Genomic DNA, 19396 nt, shown 5'->3' on the forward strand with positions numbered 1-19396 from the left:
CAGAAGTCAAACCAGTACCTTCACAGCTACAAAATTAATGTCTTCACAATAGGAAAACCACTTCCAGCTGAGGAGCTGGGTAATACAGAAGGCCCATTCAGGAACCCAGGAAATGTGAATTTTCCACTGATGTACTGTGACCTAGGATGAGCTGCCTTTAACTTCCCATAGTCCTGATACCCCTTTCCTTTTAAAGTAGATTAAGTCCTATCCTTTACATAGTAAGTGATAAATGAAATGTCAATGGTAGAAGCACTTTAGCTTTTGGAAGGAAAGAAGAAATTTAAGTTATGACTAATAATGCTTATGCTTCTCCTCTGAAGCAACAGGATGTTGTCCAAATCATTTCAATTCTGCAAGTGGCATAAGATCTGATTTTCACTCAATCAGCAACTGATCCTTAAAACCACTTTGTTGAGTGCAAAGATTTAGTCATTGGTCTTTTAAATCTGCTTTTTTAAATTTGCTGTAATATTCAGTTGATCTTCCACTAAAAAAAGGGAGAAACCGGTAACACTTTCCCACCAAACAGCACTTAAAGAAATCCTCAGCTTTGAATTTATAACTTACAGCACTTCTTTAATCACAACCTGACTTTTAAATGGATTTCATTTCAGCCAAGGGCTCTCATCATTAGAGCACATACAGCCCAGTGTTGGAAGAGGGGTTTGCTTTGGTAACAGTTCTTTGGCTTGGCTATCTACAGCTAGGCCACACACGGTGAATGTTTTACATATAGTGAGGGGCCAGAAGACACCAACAAAGAAGATATGCTACTATGAAGAGCCAGTTTATCTGTGATTTACTTGGAAGATCTCAATTCCATAGGACCTCAGTGTAATTAGGTAACAAGGGTTAAGTCTTAAATTATTAAATAAACTGTCGCGAGGATACTAAACTGAGCCGAACTTTTCTAGGTTCAGTACTGAATTACATAATACTTTTGATGATTAAGAAACTAAATGTAGGGCCGGCCCGGTGGCTCAGTGGTTAAGTTCGCACACTCTGCTTTGGCGGCCCGGGGTTTCGCTGGTTCGGATCCTGGGCAAGGACATGGCACCGCTCATCAAGCCATGTTGAGGCGGCATTCCACATGGCACAACTAGAAGGATCCACAACTAAAAATACACAACTATGTACTAGGGGGCTTTGGAAGAAAGAGGAAAAATAAAAAATCTTAAAAAAAAAAAAAAAAAAGAAAAGAAACTAAGTGTAATCCAAGCTCGTAGGTATCTTGCCTACCGGTCTCTTGAATGACCAGAGGAAAAAAACAAAATCTCTCATCAGTTTGTTCAGCTAGGAAATCCCAGTTAAAAGATAGACAAAATTAAAGCTATTACTTAAAGACGTGGCCATGGAAATATCTTTGGATTTTACCTGTCTATACTTTGCCTGTTTGCCTTTCTGCATGAATAATCAGGAGCTGACTGTATTCTCTGATCAAGAACGAAGCCTTAACTAGAGTTCCGTCCATATGTTGATAAAGATGCCCTCCGCCCTTTCAGCTAGGCTGAAATGTAACAAACTCAGTCCATGACTGAATTTGATCTAATCAGCCAAGGCTCCCTACCTGGGATCCATCAGCACCAAATATAATAAAACTTCAATTTGGCCATTCCTTTACACCTTTTATTCCTCCAACACCTCATCTTTAATCTTCCTCCTTCTCTTGATTGAAAACGACATCTTGGTCTTTGGATTTCCTTCATGACTAAAGAAATAAAAACAGCGTCAGGGTAGAGACAGGAAAACTTCAAATAATTTCATATAGAGAGATCCTGAAAGGAGTTCTTGGAGAACAGAGTTAAATACATTAGAAATTCAGAGATGTGAAGAATTCAGAGACCTTGGCTCTGGGTTTAGCTAAATCACTGTCTAAGTTATTGAGACACTCTGAGGGTATTCGTTTTCCCAACCTCTGAGAAATGCTGAGACCACTAAGAGACTGTTTGTTTAATTCACTGGATAAAAACTAATCCAAAAGTAAAAATATTTAAGTTAATACGGGAAATCGTTCTTGGGCTGAAGAAACTCTTGTCTTAACCTTTTGTGAGTTGTGATATAATTACACCCTACAATCCCACATTTAATTTCAAAGTATAATATATACTCAAAGTACCAAAGAATTCCTTTACACCAGGCTCAGGCTTTCTATTTTTCTATTCTATTACCACATATATTTACAGATAATGAAATCTCTCATTATACAAAATTCTAAGATGTGGCCAAACAAAAGGACTGTCCAGTATCACAGACTGCTAACATACATAACAAAGTGGAGGCGGGGGCCTGGACTCTAAAAAATAAATGAGTAATTTGAGTGTTTGGTTTAAAAAACAAACAAACAAACAAAAAGATGGGTTAAAAGTTTATATCTAAAAGGCAACTCTTTTGAATGGCTCTAACAATCCCATAATAAGTGCTGTATCAAACACAGTTGGGGTAATTAATTCAGTGGACTCTTCCCCTTTCACTGCCAGACTGAACAGCTCTGAGGATAATCTCTTTCACTCTCCCAGGGCTCAGTTGGAAGATTCATTATTTATGCCCTCAATTGTTTACTCTGTCCTATTTTTCCATTCATCCAGGCCCAAGGGCAGTGTTATCGCTGGCCTGTTTCCAAAATGAATGTGTTAGTTCACTGCCTTACTAGTTACAAAACCAAAGATAATCAAACATGGTGGTATCTTAATATGGGAGAGCAGCCCCACCCACCACTTGATCCAGGAGGAAGTTAATGACAACGCTGATCCGGGTTACCAACAGCTAAGTTATCTTAGATGGATGAAGTGAGAGCCCTACATCATTTTAGTCTTTTTTTTTTTCCTGAGCCACTGAGCAACATATATACACTTCCAACAAGGATTCTTAAAGGGCAGTACCATTAGAAAGGCAGTTCTGGCCTTCAAGAGCAGACCTGTAAACTATTGAGGATTAAACTGATTGAGATGCACTTTGCCTAGCAACCATTCATTAGGAAGAGTTCAGTAACTCACCACCAATCAATTCCACCTCCTTATCTGAGCTGTAAACAGATAAGACTCCACCAAGTCCTCTACCCTCTGGATTCAGACTTACAGCAAACAACTTCGTCACAAAATTCAGCTCTCAAGTTAACCCCTGGGGGAGAGGGTTGTGCTTAAACAAACGCAAAATATTGTCTCAGACACCTGACAAAGCTGAATAGCTAAAAACCACTACCAGCCACATCTCCATATGAATACATTCACTGTTTCTAAATAAGTCTCTCACATAGCAGCATTCCGAGGTCTTTTTGCCTCTAGTATTTCTCACCTTGAGCAAGCTTTTCCAATTCCAAACCTTACAGCACTAAAGCTGATTATTATGAGACTCGAACAATGCCAAGGGTCCAATCTTTCCCTTCACCTTCTCAAGGGGATCATTTTATACTTTAGTTGTGAAGGGAGGATTGGGCTTCAGTCTCCCTTTAGAGAGAACAGAGTGCCCTTTTGCTTAACACATTCTAAACTGTGACTCACAAAAATAAGCAGGATGGATAAAAACAGATTGCTAGAGAAAATTAAATCAGTTACTTTAACCTCAGCAGCACCATGTCCCCTCAAGCTAAGAGATTGTGGTGAAGCCATGGCTTCATATAATTGTTTCCTTGCAGAGGACCAAATTTGAAGATTTCCACCCCCTTTAAATGACTATGCGGAGATCACTGTAGATACACTTATGATTAGTTCTATACATAGCCTTTTGTCTCCTGGGGACAATTCTTTGGGGAAATCACTGCACCTTGCAAAACACTGATTACATAAATCAGTCAAGAAAATAGAAATATTAAAAAATGAAGCAAGAAAAGTGTAATATAACTTTATAAAGCTGTGTTAACTACTCACCCATGGGTAAACAGCAACCAAAAAACCCACCCAGGATATCAAATAGCAGGGCAACCTGTTTCTCGGGAGAAGCAAACTGAAGTGGTCTGTGCTTTACTATGGCCTCCAAGTGCTTTCTGTCACTTCCTCAGCTTGCTATAGCTCAGACATCAAAGTGCACTTGTTTCATACACTAGCTAGCTGTCAAAGCTTCAATCAGTGATTTTTAACAGTTTATTCTCAGTAACAAGTTAGGTAAGATGACATCTGGGGGATCCTCTTTGCCTTTAATTCAAACATGATTCATGGAGTCTTAAAGGATAAATGGGTAATAAACTAAAAACCCAAAATTCAACAGAGGTTCACCGTGAATCTACTTTTTTGCAAAGTGCTATACTAAGGCTACTTGAGATTAAAGAAAAGTATACTAAATTCCCTCATCCCTAGTAAGTTTCCACAACTGAGATGCTTTCCTATCCCATCATCCCTATTCTTTATAATACTTGCTTTCACCCCAAACTCCTCCTTATTGGTTAGAGATCCAATAAATCAATGCAAAGAAAAAAAACTAACCCAGCTAAAACTGTAAGACAGCTCCAGAATATCAATTCTGTTCTCAAAACTGAACTCCAATTAGAACAATTTCTGGTAAGTGAATCTGGACTAACAAGAATGAACTCTCAATCATTTCAATTAATATTTACCAAAGTACTGCTAAAAAATTGACATTCATCTCTTTAGGCATTCTAGCTCTTTAATACTCAACATTAAGATAAATCTGATCCAAACACTTTGGTTGAAAATGCCCAGTTAAATCAAGTTTACCATGAACTCAACACAGACAGACACCCACACACCCTTTGTTTCCAACATCATAAATTTTGGCTCTTCTATTTTCAACTGATAACTTTCCTCTCAATTAAAAACCTATAAAGACGTTCCCAGTTTTGGCTGAAGATGAGCTCTGTGTCCTTCAGAAAGGATCCACAAGTTGTAGAAGCAAAGGAACTCAAAAGAGATAAATATAATTTAAATTGCAATGTTACAACCACCCAAATTCATAAAGTTTGGGAGGGGGCTCTAAAAAATAAACGAATTAAAATTCATCTGAATTTTTTAAAAGTTTGGCTCTGGTTTCTGAAGACAAAAACTAATCCCTCTGAGAACCTATGGATATAAGAAATATATCAATGGAGAAACAGATAAGATCTTTAAGTTTCAGTTAATGGCAAGGTTAAGTTTTCTCGCTCTAGCTAGGTTTCTCCAACAGGGCTGAGTACTACACAAAGCCGGTGACAATGTACTCGTGAAGAGACTTGAGCAGAGTTAATCGCTAACAACTATCAGGATTTCCTTTAACCACCATTTAACGGGGGCTGCACCCTCTTTCTACTAGTACCTCGTTCCTTTTCAGATTGTTTTTGCTGATTAAGGTAGTCCAAAGTAGGAAAACGGTGAAGAAGCCTTAGTGGGCACGGACGCAGTACAGTTTCAAAAACCCACTCCTAGTCTGCCTTTTTTTTCTTTTGCTTTTTCGTTTCTTTCCCTTTTTTTTTTTTTTTTTTTGCAGGTTACTGCATCAGATGTCACACAAGAAAGGGCTCCTCTTTTCTTCTCTGTTCATTTTACTACGCGACCGACATCAACACATCAGTAAAAAAAGATAAGAGTCCTGAATCTCCTTACCCTACTGCAGGGGCGAGATGAAGGCAGGGAAAGAAAAATAAGAGGTAGAACTTAAAAATCAAAATAGACTGATGGGATGTGGAGCTCTTACTTCCCATTCCATTTCCCCTTTCCTCACAAGGTTAAGTCAGCTGAAGTCGGGGTTGCGTTAGAAAAAGCACACACACACCTCGAGCCCTGGAAAGGAGGGGAGGTTCGGTCCGCAGCGCTCGGTGGGGCTCCGGGCTCCGCCCCGCCCGCCTGGGGCAGCTCAGCCCTCTTCGCCCCGGCCCCGGGAGGATGGATGAGAAGGGGCTTCTAGCGGTCTCGGCAGGGGGAGGGGGAGGCGGCTGCTCCGGGTGCCAGGCTCTTCGAGCGCAGCACTCCGCGGTGCGCCGACACCCCCTCCCCCAGCCGGCTGCCTCTCGCTCGGCTTCGCCGCCGGAAGTCAGCCCCGCCCCCTCAACTCCATCCCGGCCCTCCGCGAGCCCCCTCCCGTCCGCACAGCCAATGGTGAGCCAGAAAGCCAGCAGAGCGACTCGCCACGCAGCCAACTAGGGAGGCCCACTGGGAGGTCAGCCGCCAGGGATAGGCCAGATACCCGCGGTCCCGGCGCCAGCGCGGCTCCTCTTTGTTAGAGCTGCCCTCATCTCTCCTGGGTCTCACCCCAAAGCCGGGAGCCAAGCATCCCGCAGCTGGGCCAGGTGATGCCGCGCCACTTCTCCCGCTCCCCTGCCCATTCTCTGCCTGGATACTAAGAGCGACCGACCCCCATCGAGGCGGTACCTACCAGAGTGCCTCAGACTTACACAGCAATAGCCACCGGGAGACACCCAACAGTAAAAAGATGCTCCCCCGGCCTCTCTGCCTCACCCTTCTTGTGTCAGACTAATCTACTGCACTCCCTCATAACCATGCATAGATTTAGGTTTGCATATTAGGTCAGCTGCACACATTAAGCCACCCTGTCTGAAATTCCTGCTTCCCGTGACGCACAAATTACGGGATGGGGGTGGGGCCGCTTACTGGGAAGGTATGTGTCTGGAAGTTGATGGGGTAGAAGAGGGAAGATATCAAATGATCTGCAAAAAAAAGCCCAAGAAACAGAGTTGGCTCCAATTCAGCTCAGATACAAGACATCTACATGCAATTAAACCCAGATAACCACTCCCTTAGCAGGTTTCAGTACAATCAGGAAGCAAATCCTAAGTTTTGTTCAAGTCATATACCTAATATTAGGAAAAACTCAGCAACTGCCAGGGCTCCGCATAATTGGCAGGTTGCATCAACACTTCAATCACTAATGCCAACATTAAGGGCATAAAACTGCTGGGATGGAATACGCTAAAGATTGTAAGATATTTTCTTAGGCGTAGTAGTGGAGCAGTACATGGGGCTCATTTAAGAAAAATAAAATGGGGATCGGGGACGGCAAGCTATTACCTTTATTGTCATTTTTGCCCACAGAGTTCTTGCCACTAATGTTAAGTATCTACATCACACTCTACTATTTCCACTTAGTTCCCCCAAGTACTACTACAGTGTTTAATAAACAACAAAATACTTTAGGGGCCGGCCCGTGGCCGAATGGTTAAGTTCGCGCGCACTGCTTCAGCCGCCCAGGGTTTTGCCGGTTGGAATCCTGGGCACGGACACGGCACCGCTTGTCAAGCCATGCTGAGGCGGCGTCCCACATGTCACAACTAGAAGGAACCATAACTAAAAATACACAACTAGGTACCGGGAGGCTTTGGGAGAAAAAGGAAAAAGAAATAAAATCTTTAAAAAAACCCAAAAACTTTAAATTTAAGTAGCTTTTTTGAGATATTGTGATTTACAAGAAATATATATATTTGGGGCTGGCCTGGTGGCGCAGCAGTTAAAGTACACGCGTTCCACTTGGGCCACCCGGGGTTATCTGGTTTGGATCCTGGGTGCAGACGTGGCACCGCTTGGCAAGCCATGCTGTAGCAGGCATCCCACATATAAAGTAGAGGAAGATGGGCATGGATGTTAGCTCAGGACCAGTCTTCCTCAGCAAAAACAGGAGGATTGGCAGCAGTTAGCTCAGGGCTAATCTTCCTCAAAAAAAAAAAAAAAAGAAATATATATATTTGGTTATTCAGATGACCAAAATATATTCCTCAGATATATTTGGTCTTAATCCATAGTTTCTGGCTCATAGCTCCCAAAATCCTTGGAATTTGCTGAAGTGATAAGAGCAATGCTAGCATTTTTTGTTTATTATTTGGTCTCATCCTCAGTTCCTGAAAACACCTGAAGGCCAGAAAAGTGAAATGGGTGTCTGGTTTATGTTAATGAAGGTGGCTTTTGGACCCCCACCCAAGAGTGGGGGCTGGTTGCCAGAAGAACCAGCCATGTGATCCGAGTGTTGGAACTTTCAGTCTCACCCCTGATTTCAGGGGAGGGGAGAGGAGCTTGAGGTTGAATCAACTGCAAACAGCCCAAGACGTAGGTAATCGTGACTACGTAATGAAGCCTCCATAAAAACCCAAAAAGTCAGCTCTCTGGCTCTGTTTTCCGGAGAGCTTCCACACTAGGGGACCATAACACATATCCAAGTGCCACCGGGCCCCAAACTCCACGAGGGCAGAAGCTCCTTTGTTTGAGACCTTGCCCTACATATCTCTTCATCCAGCTATTGAGTCATATCCTTTGTAGTAAGTCAGTAATCTAGGGAGTAAACAGGTTTTTTTTTTTAAGATTTTTTATTTTTCCTTTTTCTCCCAAAGCCCCCCAGTACATAGTTGTGTATTTTTAGTTGTGGGTCCTTCTAGTTGTGGCATGTAGGATGCCACGTCAGCATGGCCTGATGAGCGGTGCCATGTCCTCGCCCAAGATCTGAACCAGCGAAACCTTGGGCCACCGAAGCGGAGTGCGAACTTAACCACTCGGCCAGGGGCCAGCCCCAGGTTTTCTTGCTCTGTGAGTCGTTCTAGCAAACTAATCAAACCTGAGGAGGGGGTTCTTGGGAACCTCTGATTTAGTTAGTTGGTCAGAAGCACAGGTAACAACTTGGGCTTGTGACTGGCGCCTGAAGTGGAGTCTGAAGGTTTGGTGGGACTAAATCCTTTACTGTGGAATCTGATTCTATCTCCAGGTTGATACTGCCAGAACTGTGTTGAATTCTCAGACACCCTGGTGGTGTCCAAGAACTGCTTGTTGGTGTGAAGTACACACACACACATATACACACACACACACACACGAATTGGATGCAGGAAGCCTTTGCACTTTTCTTTTGTGGAGCTCAAAGCACTTCATATATACAACCTCAGTCTTCTTGGAAGATGGAAAAGGAGCTATACGACATACCCATTTTAAAGCCAGCTCATTTTTCTAACCCACATTAAAAGACTCTGGCTTTAACAGATTTATAGAAGAACTTAATTGGTGTCTCATGGGTTAGTTTTTATTAGGTTCCATATGAAAAGAACCAAATGTGAACATTTTTTATTTTAAATTCTGTCCACAAAAGCACCAGATTACCTAGCAGGTGAGTCCAGTCTCTCCCCATCTTTTGACCTAAAACAAAAATTCTCAAGAGCACAAAAGTAATAACTCTTCTCCACATCATTTAGCAACTCTGGCATTTTCCATATTAAAATAACTACATACTTCAGGAAGTCACCATTTAAAATAGCTGACCTAAAAGGTACTCTGGTTTTTTTTTTTTGAGGAAGATTAGCCCTCAGCCAACATCTGCTGCCACTCCTCCTCTTTTTGCTGAGGAAGACTGGCCCTGAGCTAACATCCATGCCCATCTTCCTCTACTTTATTATGTGGGACAACTGCCACAGCATGGCTTGACAAGCGGTGCACCGGTCCGCAGGTCCACATCCAGGATCCAAAACAGCAAACCCTGGGCTGCCGAAGCAGAATGTGTGAACTTAACCACTGGGCCACCAGGCTCGCCCCTAGAAGATACTCTTGATGTCTGAGGAAAACTTCCATGTCAGTACATTCCTTCAGATTCTAGCCTTCTTGATAAAGGCAATATTTCTGTCTTTAAGGATTAAATAGAAACTAAAACTTAAATCCTTCCAAGATCACTCGTGCACCAATTAATCTGCCAAGAAAAACAAACATACCAGTCTCGCCATTATTAGTACGAATGTTCTTGACAATTGGTTAATTCAGACAAAACTAATACCCTCTTCTAAAATATAAACAAGGAACTCTCAGAGAGTTTCAAATACTTTAACTAAAATTAAAACGTCAAATTCATCTTGCCAAAAGTATCTATATAGTCCAAGAATCCACAGAATAATTACAACTGTTTTAATAAAGATCACAGGGGAAGCCCAAAACATTTCCTCCTAAAGAGGAATTCAAGTCCAATTTCTTTTCATGTCCCTCCAGTGTACTCTTTCTATCTTATTACCACTACCCTAACAGAGACCCTTACTATGTCTGCAGGGATAACTATACCTTCTTCCTAGTCTCCCTCATTCCACATACCACTGCTTTCATCCATCTGCTCTTCTTAAGAACTACAGAAACAGTTCAATTTACTGCACATTTACTAGATGCAAGGCCGTGTGTCAAGAACTGTATATAAAATAATTATTACATATATTATATCATCATCATAAACCTATGAAATAGGTGTTTCCCCCATTTTCACAGATGTAGAAACTGAGATCCAGAGAGGCTGAACCATCTGCTCTAGGTCACGTAGCCGGTAAATGGAAAAGTCAATATCAGAACTTAAGTCTCCCTGGCTCCAAATCTAATACTCCTATCCACTAAGCTATATCATGGCTCTCTGGCGTCTATGTCAGCCAGCCAAGTTTCCACTCTATGGCTGTTATATGTTCCATAATCTGGCTCTATCCTATCTTATCAAACTTACTCCCTACCTTTCCTCAGGATGTTTTCCCCACACCAGACAGACTGATCTGCTTGCTCACTGTCTGTGTATCATGTTCATCCATTTCTACTTTCTTGCCACGACTCGTGCTGTTACAATCATTCCATTTAAACTCTACCCATTCTTCAAGGCCCAGCTCAAATTCCACCTCCCTTGTGGAGCCTTCTTTGATGCTGTCAGCAATGATCCCTTTTCTGAATTACTACACAATTTAGTACTTAATTGCTCTGTTGTCTAATACGTGATTTGTCTTCCCAATTTAGATTGTAACTGAGAGCTTATATTTGCCTTTGTATCTTCTCCCTTCCCAATTTTGCACAGTAAGGCATACATGGTAAAGCCCTCAATAAACATTTAGACCAGTAAACTTTATAGCAAAAGAACGGTTCAAATCACTTAAATGACCCAAGTTCTCATAACAGCCACCAAAGCTGAAATCATTTATAATTCTTCATTCATTTTCAAGATAGAACAAACAACCAAGTTATAACTCTGTCACTACTGACTTAAGTACTTACCCATTGTCTGCTTCAACAATATGGACAAATTGAGAGGAGGGGCTTCAAGAGGGCAATTGGGGCCGGCCCCCGGTAGAGTGGTTAAGTTCACACATTGCATTTCAGCAGCCCAAGGTTTCGCCAGTTCGGATCCTGGGTGCAAACATGGCACCACTCATCAGGTCATGTTGAGACAGTATCCCACACACCACCACCAGAGGCACTCACAACTAGAATATACAACTATGTGCTGAGGGGCTTTGGGAAGAAGAAGAAGAAAAAAAAAAGATTGGCAACACATGTTAGCTCAGGTGCCAATCTTTAAAAAAGAAAAAAGAGGGCTAGTCATGTTTCTTGATCTGGGAACTAGTTACATAGGTATGTTCAATTTGTGAAAATTCATTGAGCTGTACACTTATACGCACTTTTTTTTTTTTCTTGTTTTTTTAAGATTTTATTTTTCCTTTTTCTCCCCAAAGCCCCCTGGTATATAGTTGTATATTTTTAGTTGTGCGTCCTTCTAGTTGTGGCATGTGGGATGCCGCCTCAGCATGGCCCCAGGAGCGGTGCCATGTCCGGGCCCAGGATCCAAAGCAGTGAAATCCTGGGCCGCCAAAGCCGAGTGCGTGAACTTAACCACTCCACCATGGGGCTGGCCCCATATGCACTTTTCTACATGTACTATTTTACCTCAAAAAGTTTAAAAATATCAAGTTTCAGATTGTATTATAAAATAATCACACCAAATTTTTAAGCACATGATATATTATATCCATCTATAGGTCCAAGAAAATATCTGGAAGTATATACACCAATCAACAACAGTTACCACTGAGAGGAGGATAAGAGGGGTAGGGTGGAGTGAAAGAGAGAATTTTTTTTATATGTTTTATTCGATCTTTCAAAAAATAAAAAACATGCATTAATTTTGTAATTTAAATAGATTAGCCGAGTAATTAGATTAATTTTTTAATCATTTTTAAACTTTCTATGTTGAAAATGTCTTTTACAGTCAGTAAAAGATATTAAAACAAACACATCATCTCTCAGAAATGGAAAGAAAGGATCAATGAGCTGGACTGAAAACTAGTTCATGTAACATCCATCCAGTCTGATCACTGTTTGCACTTCAATATTTCTTGAGTACTCTATTTCACAACTTTCCCAAATGACATTTATAACAAGCAAAAAAACAAAGATGGTGCCTTTGACACTAAATTTACTCCAATCAAAATAAACAGTTTTCAGTAGAACTGAATAACAAAGACAAAACAATAACAATCCTCTATCCTGAACAGAAGCTGAACACTATAAAAAGGTATTTTCCCCATGAAGACCTACTGCATGACATTTTACAGAATTCAAACATTCTTGAGACAGAACACAGACGTCGACAAGAAACCTTATTATTCACTAGACTTAAAGAGAACAGCAGGTCTGAGAAAATAAGTGTGAACATTAAAAAAAAAAGGCAATGCCTTGAATTATTATTTCAATGTAGCAAGGTATTCTTTAAGTTTTTTTTTTAACTGGCTGCACTCTCTCTTTCAGACGCTAGAGGGAAGTATAAAATCCATTCACTGTATCTTTGGGAATTAAATTTATGCATTCATTCACTAACGTCACCATGTATTTATTGTATTCCTATATATCAGGAACTCTATTAGATCCCAGAGACAAAGAGATGAATAAGCTACAGTCCCTGTTTTTAAAGTGCTTAGTCTACTGAGGGGGAGACACACCAGTTAAAAAAAAAAAAGGCAAACTACAAGCAAGAATGCACATAAGAACAAAACCCCAACTTTCGCAAGACTGTGGGTTTGGGAGAGGACAGAAGAAGAAGCATTTCCGGCAGAGGGAGGAAAAGACTGTCCATAAAATAATTCACACTACACAAACCAGCTTATGCAACCTGGCTTATTCGGTTATTCACAACCTCCCCACCTTAATCTAAATGGAAATAACCTATGCCTAGAAGGTATCTCTAAAGTGCTGTCTATAAAAAGTAGAAGCATTAAGGGGTGTGGAAGACTTGCTAAAATATTTAGTTGGCTAGGTTTCAAAATCAATTTTACATAGTTTAAAAAGCATGAAGGTAACAGATACAACTGGAGTTAAGGCTGCTTACATGATAATAAAATGCTGCATTTGAAATCAGGGTTTCCCAAGTTAGGAAATACAGCATTCTGACAATTAGCTTTCACTGACACCTTTGAAAAAGCCTCTGTCAACAGACATCTTGGTTGGCCAATCATTTCCACACCTAAATAATTCAAGCCAACATAGGAAAGACTAAGACTAACTGATAAACCAGAATTAAAACTCAAACTCACCATAAGGGCAATGGAAACATTCATGTGGTATATTTTTTCCTAATCTTCAAAATGACTGTTGCATGTTTTGCTATGGTTTGGGATGTTTGGATTGTGTGTGTTGTGGGTGGGGAACTGCAGAGAAGGGACAAGTTGTTAACTTCTCATACTGATGGGGTAGCACATGGAAGAAAAACTAAAAGCCAACATCCTGAAAAAGTTTCACACACATACACAAAATGAGACAGCAAACTTGTGAATCAAGCATGATTTGGCATCTTTAAATGCAGAGCCAGTTCTCTTCTAGTGCCAAAGCCAATGGCTTCTCCTGTAGATAAAATGGCACAGTTCCTGAAAAAGCCCTGGACGCTGTTTCCCCACAATCCTATAATCTGTCAGAAGACAGAAAACAAAAAGAAGGCTCTGCCAGCCAGAAAAAGCAAATTATAACCAACACAGAACTAACACTTTACTTCAGACAGAAGGAGCTTTTCTATGCATCTTTGGAAGGAGCGAGACAAAAGCAGCTTACCATTGCTTAAATAACCAAGGCAAACATTTTAACCAAATACCATCTTGGATAAGCATTTGATGCAATAGACTGCTTTCTCACTTCTTCTTCATAGCCTTAAAGAATATTTGCAACATTTATGCAAAAGAGTTGATGGTCATAAAATACAAAGAACTTACACAAGTCAATATGAAAAAGACAACCAAAGAGGAAAATTTCAAAGGGCATAAACTAGTAGTCACAGAAGAAATACATAAGATCAAATATTACATATATTACATATTGTTAGGAAGTGGGTGGTGGAAAGGGCCTTCTCCATACAGTCCTAAAGGTATTTTGAATTGATAGTGCTGCCAACTGCAAGATTTCAGAGAAACCCTGGCTACTCAGAATGAAAAAACAAAAAACAAAAAAAGATAAGGGTACCTAAAATCATCATATTGTACACTTTAAATATCTTACAATTTCACTTGTCAATTATACTTCAAAAAAACTAGAAACAAAAAAGATAAGGGTGCCTAGCATAAGCAACACATTCCTAAAAATACTTAGAAGCTTTGTGAAATACCTACTCTGGGAAGAAACTAGTATGTAGAATGGATATAGGTAAACTGCAAATCAAATCCAAACTAAAGTAAGAATGTAAACTGACTGTTTACCTACGAACATAAATAGCTGAAGCCATTCCCTGAATCTACAATGAACAAGGCAGATGATGGAAGTAAATAATAGAAAGTCTTAATACAAACACAGGTAAAGCATCTCCAAGAAACTAAGTTTATTCAACTGTCTTTGCTGTGGAAGCAGGCCATTCAGGGACGCTTTTTCCATTCACCAAATGCAAAAGAAAAGCAAACAATGCCTGGGTGCGGCAAAATCAAGTACAGTCTTCCCATCAAAGAGGAAAAGAAACCCAAGCCTTTTACTTGTCCTTGACACAAAGAGGTAACAAATTGTGGGAACTCACATTCCAGAAAAAAATTCAATTCCAACCTATGGAAAGCGAAGAACTTCATGTCACTTTGTTCTAAAATTAGCAATACACAGGTCCCTACTGAAAAAACAATACACAAGATCCTAACTGAGCTGTCAGCAGGGTAAAGTTCTAAGCATGGCAGCAGAGTATTGCTTAACCATTTCAGTTTTCCCTTATTGGTTTTAGGCATCAAAAGAACCACATCGCAATTTTCTTCTATTGTTAACGCCACTTTAGAGGCTGAGAAAAATTTAGTTCATCAGATTCAAATTTCCAGCATTTTCTAAGTACATTATAGGTAATGATGCCACTGATTCTATATTTAGACTCAGGTGTAGAACACGGAGTGCTAGCTCTGTCTGAAATGGTACCATGTCCCTCTTCAAAGTCTGACTGCAACCATCACCTAAACCTGCATTAAAGTGTCTGTATGGTGCCGCCTAAAATAAATTAAAATGCCTTTTCAATACTTTTCTGTGAGTGGTTCTATCGATTAGCTGTGATGCTTTAAATATAGATAATAAATCACCCCCACTACTCCTTTAAACATTCAGCATTGTAACTGCCATAGGGTGACATTCATACCCTCACTGGAACCAAAAAGCCAAGATGGTAAAAACTCTTGTGATAAGAATCCTCTAAAAGTGATATCTTTTGGAAATATTCTCTTCAATAAAAAGTTGTTTCATTATAGTTCTGTAATTGTTACATTCCAGAAATTAGGATAACAATATCTTTTCCCAAATCCTGAGCTATTTTCCTCTTCAAATAGTACTTATAAAAATATATCACCTTTCTCAAAAGGAACTTAAGGCCTCTAACAGACAGCATGCTGCTAATTTTCACAACATCACAATAAAGAACTATTTTTTAGCATTTATATCACACTTTAACTTGCAAAAGTGTTTTACAATTATTTTCATTAGTAGTCATGCCTCACAACCACCCACTGAGCTAAACTGGTTCAGTTACCCTCATTTGACAGCTGAGAAAACTGATGTATCCTAAGGCCAAGGTCAAGCCAGTCTGCTTCTCCAATACCAGAGAACCAACCCTTAAAAATAGTCTCATTCACTCACGAGTGTATCTGTACCACTCATAACCCTAGTTAAAGTAAGCTTTTAGAGAACAGGAATCCACCTAAAACAATGGTACAAAAACATTAAAAGATTATAACACTTCAACAAAAATATATAACCACATTGGAATACAAATAGGTACGGTTTTAGTAACAATGACACAGGAAGAGGAAGTTTTCAGAAATTAGCTTCCAAAACCTCACTGTCATACAAAAACAAAAAAATGATCAAATGCTTCTTTATCTCCTTTTTCCCCTCAATCCACTACAATCATACTTCTATCTCCACCATGCCAGTGAACGGTTCTAGGAAAGGTCACCAATAAGCTCTAGGTTGCCAAATCCCATGGACGCTTCTCTGTTCTTTTCCTTTTTCTGCTTTTTCTCCCCAAATCCCCCCAGTACACAGCTGTATATTCTAGTTGTGGGTCCTTCTAGTTGTGGCATGTGGGACGCCGCCTCAGCACAGCCTGATGAGTGGTGCCATGTCCGGGCCCAGGATCCGAACCAGCAAAACCATGGGCCGCCGAAGCGGAGAGCGTGAACTTAAGCCACAGGGCCGGCTCCAACTTCTCTGTTCTTATCTGAGACAGCATTCAGTACAGCGGTCCACTTTCTTCTTGAAAAATATTCTTTACTTCGCTTCCATAACATCTCTTTCCTAGTTTTCCTCCTACTTTGATAGCTGCTCCTTCTCTTTCAGAACCACAAACCATTCCTAAGTGACCTCCTGAGTGAATTCTGCGACTTCAAATTCTACCCACATGTTGATGATTTCCACGTCTAAAATTCCAGCCCAGAATTCTCCCAGGAATGCCAGGCTTTTCTAACCAACTATTTTACAGCACCTGTTGGCTGTCTAAGAAGCATTTCAAAGTTGACATGACCAAAACAGAATTCTTTATTTTTTATTGGCCCTGAGCTAACATCTGTTGCCAATCTTTTTTTTTCCTTCTTCTTCTCCCCAAAGCCCCCCAGTACATAGCTGTATCTAGCTACAGGTCCTTCTAGTTTTGCTATGTGGGATGCTGCCTCAGCACGGCTTGATGAGTGGCGCCAGGTCCACACCCAGGATGCAAACGAGGGAAACCCTGGGCCACTGAAGCAGAGCACTTGAACTTAACCACGCAGGCACAGGGCCAGCCTCACCAAAACAGCATTCTTGACAAATATGTTCTGCCACAGGTCTTACCCATCTCAAGAAATATCATCACCATTTAGCTACCTAGTTGCTCCAGCCAATAATGTAGAAGTTAGTTATGATTCCTCTCTTTGCTTCACTTCCCTTGGCTGCTCCCTGTCAATTTCATTTCCAAAAGCTATCCCAAATGGGTCCACTTCTCTAGAGCTCTTCTACCATCACCCCAGTCCAAGTCACCAGCAGCTCTCATCTGCAGTAGTACAAGAGCCTTGTAACTAGTCTTCTTGCCTCCACTCTTGATCTCCCCCTATAATCCATTTCCACACAGTAACTAGAATACTGTAATTACAAATCAACTTACATCATATCCCTGCTTAAAAATCTCCAAAGGAGAGCCAGCCTGGTGGCACAGCGGTTAAGTTCCCACGTTCTGCTTCAGCAGCCCGGGTTCACTGGTTCAGATCCCAGGTGTGGACCTATGCACTGCCAGTCTTCCCCAGCAAATAGAGGAGGATTGACAGCAGATGTTAGCTCAGGGCCTATCTTCCAAAAAAAAAACCTCCAAAGGAAGTACATTACCCTAGCTTTCAAATCTCAATGTTGTCTGGCCTCTCGCTCATTCTTGCACAACTCTCCCTCCCTCTCACACACCATATTCAAGCCACTTTGGCCTTATTTCCATTCCTTCAATACACCAAGTTCATCCCTCCTTAGCTTTGTACTGGAAATGTTTGATCTGCTGATCTTTGTAACCTCCTAGATCTTAAACGCCATACTCTCAGAGAGGTATTCCCTATTCTTACAATTTAAAGTAGCTACCCATTCATTCTCTATTGCATCACTCTATTTTAATTCTTTGAATAGTATTTATCATTAACTGATTTTTAAAAAGTTATTTGTCGTCTACCCTTACTAGAATATAACTTCCCTAAGAGTAGGAATTTTGTCTATTTTGTTTACCAGTGTATTGCTAGTGCCCAACATAGGCAACAAACTCAATAAATTTGGCGAGCTTTAGTTGTTAGGTGCTAAAGTTAAAAAGACATAACCCCTACTGACAAAGAGCTCACAATCCAGCTGCAGAAACAAAACAACGTTTAAATAATATATGTAATGCCAACAGCATAATAAAATGTCAAAGTAGTCCAGGAGCAGCAGTGATTAATTCTGCCTTGGGAACTGGGAAAACTTTACAGAAGAAATGACCTATGAGCTAATTCCTAAAGATTAATTAGTAGATTCACCAGATTATTGGTTATGTTTTTGTCTGTCTGTCTGTTTTAGAGAAAGTGTCCTTGGAGGAAAAGAAAATAGCTTGAGCAAAAACATAATGAGGAAAGGAGGAAGGAAAATGGAATCAAACATCTGCTATCTATCAGGCACTGTGGGTAATGAAGGGTCTTAAAGAGAAAGAGCATAAGCAGTCTTACAATTTAGGAATATCAGGAGTTTTACAATTTAGGAACATCACAAGTTAGGAATATCACTCTTACAGAGTAGTCTTACAATTTAGGCAGTGTGGTGGATTGACTGAAGGGGTGATAAGACTTGAGGCATGCAGACCAGTTAGAATGATAAGCACAACTGTCCAAGGGAGAAATGAAAATGGTCTAATCCAAGACTTCAGCAATATGGTTGGAAAGGAAAAGGCAGATTTAGGAGAACTTCAAGGTTAAAATCAGACCTAGAGATCAATCAGATATGACTGATAACGGAGAAGGAAAAACCAAGATCAAATTCAAAGTTTTGTTTTTTTTTTTTGGAAGATTAGCTCTGAGCTAACATCTGCTGCCAATCCTCCTCTTTTTGCTGAGGAAGACTGGCCCTGAGCTAACATCCGTGCCCATCTTCCACTACTTTATATGTGGGACGCCTACCACAGCATGGCTTGACAAGCGGTGCCATGTCCGCATCCAGGATCCAAACTGATGAACCCCAGGCCACTGAAACAGAACGTACGCACTTAACCACTGTGCCACTGGGCCGGCCCCAAAGTTTTTTTTTTTAAAGACTTTATTTTTCCTTTTTCTCCCAAAGTCCCTCAGTACATAGTTGCATATCTTTAGTTGTGGGTCCTTCTAGTTGTGGCATGTGGGACACCACCTCAGCATGGCCTGATGAGTGGTGCTATGTCCGCACCCAGGCTCAGAATCAGTGAAACCCTGGGTTGCTGAAGCAGAAGCCGCGAACTTAACCACTCAGCCACGGGGCCAGCGCCCCAAAGTTTTTTAATTTAGGCAATGTGTAGCTATCAATATCATTCAACTAGGCAGGGACTCTACAAGGTTTAGATTTTTCAGGGAGGATAATGACTCGGAGGTGCCTATGGGATGTCCAGGTGGGTTTTGGAAATACAGGCCTGGATTGCAGGGGAGAAAGAGAGGGAGAGAAAGGGAGAGGAAGGGAAACAGGGAGAGAGGGAGAGAGAAAGAGAGAGATTTGAGTTAAATATAGAGATTTGGAGGATGTGTCTGTGT

At 40.8% G+C, this 19396-nt stretch overlaps 1 protein-coding gene across 8 annotated transcripts in view; it reads right to left on the reverse strand.

Moving 5' to 3' along the window:
* Nucleotides 1–19396, reverse strand: part of FAM222B (family with sequence similarity 222 member B) — a 68077-nt gene that overhangs the window by 35727 nt on the left and 12954 nt on the right. For 2 of the 8 annotated variants that reach the window (XM_070227727.1, XM_070227730.1), the window contains exon 2: nt 1571–1711. The exons of 4 other annotated variants lie outside the window; for them this stretch is intronic. The gene's annotated coding sequence lies outside the window, so the exon portion shown is untranslated. Of the gene's footprint in view, nt 1–1570; nt 1712–5700; nt 6001–19396 lie in introns of those variants that run through there. 2 more of the 8 variants (XM_070227728.1, XM_005597627.4) reach the window with 2 other exon arrangements.

The sequence above is a fragment of the Equus caballus genome, chromosome 11, assembly GCF_041296265.1.
Source record: "Equus caballus isolate H_3958 breed thoroughbred chromosome 11, TB-T2T, whole genome shotgun sequence".
Classification (NCBI taxonomy): Eukaryota; Metazoa; Chordata; class Mammalia; order Perissodactyla; family Equidae; genus Equus; species Equus caballus.